Source organism: Mandrillus leucophaeus, unplaced genomic scaffold (assembly GCF_000951045.1).
Source record: "Mandrillus leucophaeus isolate KB7577 unplaced genomic scaffold, Mleu.le_1.0 Scaffold239, whole genome shotgun sequence".
Taxonomy (NCBI): Eukaryota; Metazoa; Chordata; class Mammalia; order Primates; family Cercopithecidae; genus Mandrillus; species Mandrillus leucophaeus.
In genome coordinates, this window is record NW_012102465.1 from 3,006,726 (window position 1) to 3,014,982 (window position 8,257).

Genomic DNA, 8,257 nt, shown 5'->3' on the forward strand with positions numbered 1-8,257 from the left:
TCTGCCAGAAAAGTGAATTAGCAAAATGATAAAAATCACCTAAATGACCACAAATTTAATACTAGCAGTCAATTTGTATTCATTTAATATAGAGAAACACATACACAAAAAGTATATGAATGTGCACGCGTATGTTCACTGCAGCTTTGTTCACAACAATCAGCATATGGAAACAAATGAAGTCCTCATCAACACATCATGACTTAAAAATACATGGTGTGTGTGTGTATATATATGGATACTGTTCATCCTTTAAAAAGAAGGAAATTCTGTCCTTGGCAACAATATGGATGAATCTGCACAACATCATGCTAAATGGAATAAGCCAAGCACAGGTAGATACTGCATGATCTCACTTATATGTGGAATCTAAAAAAGTTGAACTCATACAAGTAAAGACTAGGATGGTGATTACCACAGGCTGGTAGAAGCAGGGAGAAATTGGAAGGGTAGGTAGAAAAAGGGGAGATGTTGGTCAAAGGGTACAAAGTTTCAGTAAGAGTGGAAGAATAGGTTCTGGTGAGTGATTGCACAGCATAATTAATAAGAATGTATCATATATTTCAAAATTGCTGAAATATTAAATTTTAAATGTCCTCACCACAAAAACATGGTAAGTATATGAAATGATGGATATGTTAAGTACCCCAATTTGATTATTCTACATGTATACATGTATTGGAACCTCACATTGTACCCCATAATATATACAATTACTATTTGTAAATTAAAAATAATTTTTAAAAGTCACATTTAGGCCGGGCGCGGTGGCTCATGCCTGTAATCCCAGCACTTTGAGAGGCTGAGGTGGGCGGATCACCTGAGGTCAGGAGTTCAAAGCCAACCTGACCAACATGGAAAAACCCTGTCTCTACTAAAAATACAAAAAATTAGCTGGGCATGGTGGCACATGACTGTAATCCCAGCTACTCGGGAGGCTGAGGCAGGAGAATCCCTTGAACCCAGTAGGCGGAGGTTACGGTGAGCCAAGATCTTGCCACTGCACTCTAGCCTGGGCAACAAGAGTGAAACTCTGTCCCCCGCACCCCAAAAAAGGCATTTTTAATGAATAAACCATGAAACATTGTATTTGTTTTGCTTCCAAAGGCTTTCTGAACATGCATCTATGACAAAAAATGTTTTATGAACCTTACAAGAAATTATTTAAGATGATAAAATATTAAATAAAGAAGAGTATAATTATCCAGTTAGAGTGGTAGCAAGTAGTGATGGCTAGAGAATGAGGTTTGCACAGTAGAGACAGGACTGAGTGATTCTTCTCCTCCCTGTCCACAGGCACTTATGACACCATGCTCTCAGGTCATCTAGCTACCTTCCTTATCACTAGATTTACCTGGGTATGAGCTTGTGAGATTAGAAGCTGGAGGATGTATACGTTATTGTATTAGTTAGGGTTGTCCAGAGGCACAGAACCAATAGGTCATATGTATATATAAAAGGGAGTTGATCAGGGAGAATTGGCTCACAAGATTACAGGGTGAAGTCCCATGATAGGCCGCCTATTAGCTGGAAAAAGAGAAACTAGCAGCATGGCTCAGTCCAACTCCAAAAACCTCAAAACCAAGGAAGCCAAGAGTGCAACCCTCAGTCTGAGGCCAAAGGCCTAAGATCCCCTGGGAGGTCGCTGGTGCAAGTCCCAGAGTCCAACAGCCAATGAACCTGGAGTCTGATGCCCAATGGCAGGAGGAGAGAAGCAAGTCTCTGGCAGGGCAAGAGGGAGAGCAAAAAGAATTCAACAAGGTGTTTATTCCCCTTCTTCTGCCTGCTTTGTTTTAGCCATGCTGGCAGCAGATTGGATGGTGCCCACCCTCATTGAGGGTGGGTCTTCCTCTCCCAATTCACTGATAAAAATGTCAATCTCCTCTGTCAACATGCTCATAGGCACATCCAGAAGCAATGCTTTACCAGTCGTCTAGGCATCTCTCAGTCCAATCAAGTTGACATCTGATATTAACCATCACACATATCCATAACAGCAGAGGGTGACTTTATGGTGGCAAAGGGAATAGAAACTCTGGGTTAAGGTTACAATAGTGTGCTCAATAATACGTAGCTATGAGACTGGTATTGAATTGCGGAACTGATAGCCAATATTGAGCAAAATTGGTTTTATCTATAGAGAGAGGAAAACTACGTCTCTGAGGCCCAGGTTTTCCTCATGTGTCCAAGAACCCTGGGGACTATCTAACTTAAAAATTCTTTCCAAAATCAGTAGGAGGAGTTGTACACTCAAGCAGAGAACTGTTAGACATTTTTTTTGTTTTGTTTTCTTTTTGCCAAACTGATCCAATAGACATCATGGGACTGTTACTATTTTGGGGGGTAACAGAGGTCAATTCTGGTTAGTACATGCAAAATAGGAATTCATTAGAGGGATTTAGAGATCCTAGCATTACTCACAGTTTTTATAAGTTGAAAAATACAGACTTGGAAAAGTGAGGAACCAGATCAAATTAAAAGATCCGTGTAATAGGAAGCAGTTCATATTCTTATTTGGTTTCTATCACTATGGTAAATCAGCTGTAATCAGTTTTCAGTCTTTGTGACACTCTGTTCCAGGTTCAAAGTATCTAAAGTAAATTAACAAATGGACAAAATGAATGAATGAATGAATGAACTCAATAAACAAAAGTAAGCCATGTGCCCATGAATTCCCATGTAGGGATGTTCTTAAATCTTGACACATGGCCCTATAAAGACCATAAGAAATAGGATGCAATAAGAACTAGAAAGGAAATCAAGGCATGCTACCCAGAAAAAGGAAAGGCTAAGATTATGTTGTAAAAATGCACAAAAAGTCAAAAAAAAAAGAAACAAAAAATGAAAACATTATTTAAAAAAAAAATCTCAAAAGCTAGTAAGTGCAAATTAGTTAGCCAGGAGTCAAATGCAGTCAATGGCAGAGGAACTTCTGAGTAACGCCCAATAATGTCATGTGAAACCAGGGACAAAATGAAAGTAAAACATAAACAAGTCAGAAAAACCCTAAACTATTTCTAAGAGTTGAACTGTTATTGGAATTCAATCTTTTTGCCAACCGAAACATGAGTCCTATCAGAGGTCGATGATCTACTATACAGAAATTGATGTTAATGCATACTGTTTATATTATCAAAATTATTTTAACACAGGAAATACGTAATGCATTTTGGAGCAATTTCTATTCAATATAATTATTTTGATTGGTACATAAATAAGTATACTCTTAAATACTCGGAAAACTTGGTAGTTCCAGAAAAAGTTTCCCGTTATGGTCTAAAAAAAAAAATTGTATTATTGGCATGACACATACACAATTAAAAAGTTGCTTGTCAAAATTACATGCATAAACTATAAAAGTATTAATGATTGCTGGAACTATCTAACTTTGCAACATTTAAATTTAATATTTAGAATTCAGTGCACTTTTAGCATTCTTCATTCATTAATTTTTCTAATATTTAATACACTGAAATATTTCCAACTGATGTGAATTCCAAAAGCTTTTCATTGCATACAACTCCTGAAATAAAAATAAAAACTGGTTTTCTTGCAAAGAAAATAGGAAATAAAAGTTTACAGATGCATTAAACATTTGGCTGTGTTATGTATATGAAGACTGACTGCCAATTTCAGGATTCTTTTGCATGCAAGTTATCTAAGTATAGCCAAATAATTAATTCAAGCCTGTTTATCTGAGCAGTAGATTAACTTACTTATCAACAATTTAACAGCACGCTCTTTCCCCTGCACTTTCCTGCTCTAACTTACCCAGGGTCTCTGCATGTGTCGGCTGATTAGTATGATTTTCAGATATTATGACAGCATGTCAAGGATCCAATTTTATAATTTGTATTGAGAAAAAATAAGCTTTTTAATCTATATGGCATAGTTAATTATAACAGTAGGTAGATTTTTATTAGGTTTAACTTTTTTTAATACCAGAACCAGAAATTTGCTTGGGTAGACTAAGAGTGTCTCATGTTTTTCCAGAAAGACAGAAATTCACATGTACACTTTTAATTTCTACTATAAAGAAGTAAGTTAAAAATGTAGAGGCCTTGCTCTCATTTTTTTTTTTTTTTTAATTAAATAGGCTTGGGATGTGGCCTGGGTGTCTGGTAATATGAGCTCATTAGGTCTTTTGGATGGACACCAAATCTTAAAATTTCACTTATTCATGGCACAGCAAAATGCATTTGCTACTGCCAGAGAGAAAATCTTTCAACACTATGAGAATTTGAATGAAGCAAAATGTTGATCTTCCAGAAAATAGTGATACTGTCATAACATCTCTCTGTAGTATTTTGCAGAATGACCAGCAGGGATGTCAGCACACCATAAATAGGAAAGATTTCAAAATGATCTCTATAGTGTCAGAAAACTAGTTGTATTTTCCTGTGTATTTTTCCTCACATGTTCTATCTTCTTAAATATTTTCAATAGAAATTTACGGTTTTTATTGCCTTGACCAAGCCTCCTCATTTTTATTTATTTTTTTGCACTTAAGCAGGACATCGTGAACGTAATACATCTTATCCATGCCAGATCAGACAAATGTCAGATTAAAGGAAAAGCCAGCTGCTCATCTCCGTACAAAGTAGCAAGTGAAAATAACCAACAAGCATGACTTCTGTCAATACGAAACTAAATTTAGGTACAAGCAGCCCAAGTGGCTGCCTTGGCTGCCCTGATTGCTATTGATTAAATGTGTTTAAGACCTTTAATTGATTAGGTCAAATTAATTGAGAATAATTTCAAAACAAAATGAGAAAAAAGTTGTTTTTAGTGTGTATTCATGTTACCGGATATAAAAAATAATTTTTGCCTTCATTTACAATGGGATCTCCATTTATTCACTATGGATTCAATTCTTTCCTGACAATTTTTCACTACAAAATTAATTTTTCATTCATTTAATAATTTATTAAATGTCTAATATTACAGAACATTGGACTGGCATGGGCAGTTTGGGAGATAAAAAACATATTTTCTGCCCACTAGGACTTGAAATATTAATACAAAGACTAAACAGACAAAAATGACAGTACATTATGATAAATATTCTGAAAGGATTATGTGCAAGTTCCTACAGAAACACAGAACAAGGTCATTTTTCTCCAACCAGAAAGAATAACAAATACATTTTGCAAAAGGAAGAAACGAAGTTACCTGAATTTTGGGTTGAAGCCTATTCTGGAATTTTCCAGGCATGGTGGAAGTAGAAGTGAAGGGACAAATGTCAGAAAAGGGAAGCAGCAGTACCTAATAGCAATACACAGATTTTTCCAGTATGTTTCAAAGGAAGCGTAAAGACATTGCGTAATTTTAAGTAGGAGAGTAAAATGATCAGAATTATGTTTTATAGAGATCACTCCTGAGTAAAGAGTGCACTGAATTGGACTGGAGATATAAGGTGTTGAGGGTCTGCACAAAGTCAGTGTTAATGAGATTCTTAGAAGGACAATGATTTGGGAGACATTAAGAAAATAGAAGAAAAAGATGAGGGAAACAGAAGAGTCAGGTATAACTCAGGTATAGGTTTCTGACTTTGGCTCTTGGATAAGAAATTATGATTCAAAAGTTCTAAACTACCACTGTAAAATAATTAAGAAAATAAATGAAAGAAAACTGATAAAATATAAGGAGAATTATTTGAAATACTATTATTGTCACAGTACATACTCTTAAGAAGCTTCTCAGTTTTGCTACCCAAAACTGATGTTGGTTTTAGTTAAAAAACCAGTTTGGTCATCAGTAAAGCTAGGTAGACACTTAGCCAGTATTAATAAAGCAGAGTCTACTATGGTTTATTGATCTGAGAACCAGGAATGCATCCATTAAATAATATTAAGACCCCTATAGGTCTTCCTCATCCTCCATAAATGAATTATGAATAAGACAAAACCAAAAGCTGTTTAAGAGATAACAAGAATTAAAGAATTTGTAGCAGATGGTACCAGCTGTGCACATTTAATTCCAGCTCAAACAATCTGCCAAACAGTTAGACAGAACTGCTTTTGCATGTGAAATTGGAGTGTCTCAGAGCCAAGGAAGAAATCTGAGAGTAGTCTTTCTGGCATTAGTTATCAAACCTTTTATTATAATTAATGTTAGTGGACACAAACCTTCTTTCCTCTCTCTGTTTTCTTTGCACTATGTACATTCTCTCCCTCTCTCTCTCTCAGAATCTTTCACTATTTGTCTTTAGCTCAAATAAGCATATACACACATATACAACATACACACAGCAATATCTGCATCAATTAAGTAAAGAATAAATTCCAAGAATTAATTTGTTAAAATGCAGTTTTCTTGGCTTTCAGGCATTCAGCATATATACACTAAGTTAATACAGGTAGTATAAAAAGAGCTTACTATGAAATTTTGAAGATAAAAATTTTAAATGAATTCTAAGATATTTCAATCTATTTATAAATACATTAACTGTAAGTAACAAAGAAAGAGTAAAGCAAAGGAGTATAAATATGACAAGACACTCTTTTTAAAGTATGCTTAAAGTCCACTGGAATGGGCAGATACAGCAGACCAGGAAAAATTAGAGGTGAAACCAGAGTTGAAATAGGAAATTTGGATGGGCTAATGGAAGATACGTTAAGTATTAAAGGTCAAGGGAACAATATTTAAAAGGGCTCTAATGCAGAAATGCAAATATAGTCAGGGCTTGCATTTATCAGCATGGACTTACTAGATGGAGGAAACAACCATGAAGCTCTTAATTGTGAGATTTAAGTGCATTCGTGTATCCTGAAGCTAATGATATTGGGAAACTATGAAGATTGGAGAAGACAGCCATGATGACATGACTACACACTGTGCTTCAAAGAATGGAGCAGAAGTAGAAAGCCTGAAGACAGTCAAGGTAACTGTGAGTTTTTTGCAATAGCACATGCATGAAATAACTACCATCTGAGCTCTGAGGATGACAGTAGAATAGATAGAAAGGACAGTAAAGTCTTATACAAGAGATATTTTTATTAGTGTTTGACTCTAATGCAAATATAAAGAAGAGAGAGGCGTAAAATTAGATTTTGACTCTGAGAAATTGGAACGATAAGGGCAGTGATTACATAGAGGTCAATCAGAAGATGCAAACTGAAGAAGGAAGGAGCATGTGGATTTTAATGAACGTAACTTTGCTTCATTGAGTTTAAGATGTTAAGATGAGAACAAAATGTGCATGACAAGGCTCAAGGTAGGGCTTGATAATGCTAGAGCAGACAGAGATTTATGTAAAATTCATCCCAGAGGAGGATATAGTCATAAGAATATATACATGTTTTGAAATAAAAGAATATTAGTGAAAATGTATAAAGGTCTCAAAATATTCCTGTAAAGAATAATCCCATTCAGGGTGGAAATAGGAAAAGTACTCCATTGGTCAGGGAGGAGAGAGCTATGAGAGATCCGGTTAAAATCCAGGAGTGGCGTTCATAAGAGCAGTGTCTTTGGCAGTCTCGGGTACTGTATTAGTTTCCCAGGTATACCACAACAAATTCCCAGAAACTGTGCCTTAAAACAGCAGAAATATATTTTTGCACAGTTTGAAGTCAAGATTTTAACAGGTATGATTGGCTGGTTTGATTATATTGTGCTTGCTTGTTTTGTGATTCAGAGAAGGGAAAAGTTAATTGTAAAAAATGATGATCAGGATTCTTTTGGTATCAGGAGAAGCATAATTTTAAAAATTAGTCAAATTGAGTGATAACCACATGGTAATTGTTGGATAGTTTAAACTCCTAAGAGATGCTGTGGTAGTGTATACAGGTAAAAATCTATGTCATGCCTTGGATACTACTCTAGTATGATTCAAACCTACCCTAGATAAATGAAATTTCCCAAAATTCAGGTTGATATTCATATACCAGATAGGTAATTTCTGGATGTCTTTGTAAATACAGCATGTATTTATAGTGTCACTTTAATAACTAGAGGAAAAACACTCTAAATATAACTATTGATATATAATAATGTAATATATTTTTACTTATTAAGTATCTTTATAATAAATATCTGATGACTTCAATCAATTTGAAGGGTTAAATGGAATCTTTTATAAACCACTACATAAAAATTCCAAAACAAATTGATTTGCTTATTCAATGAAACAATTCATTGATTGAGTTGTTTAAAAATATAACACTGAAGGGTTATGTGAATTGACCAATCATTATGGTGTATGTACTGACAAAGAAAAGAAAGGAGAAGGGATGGGAAGGGAAGGGAAGGGAAGGGA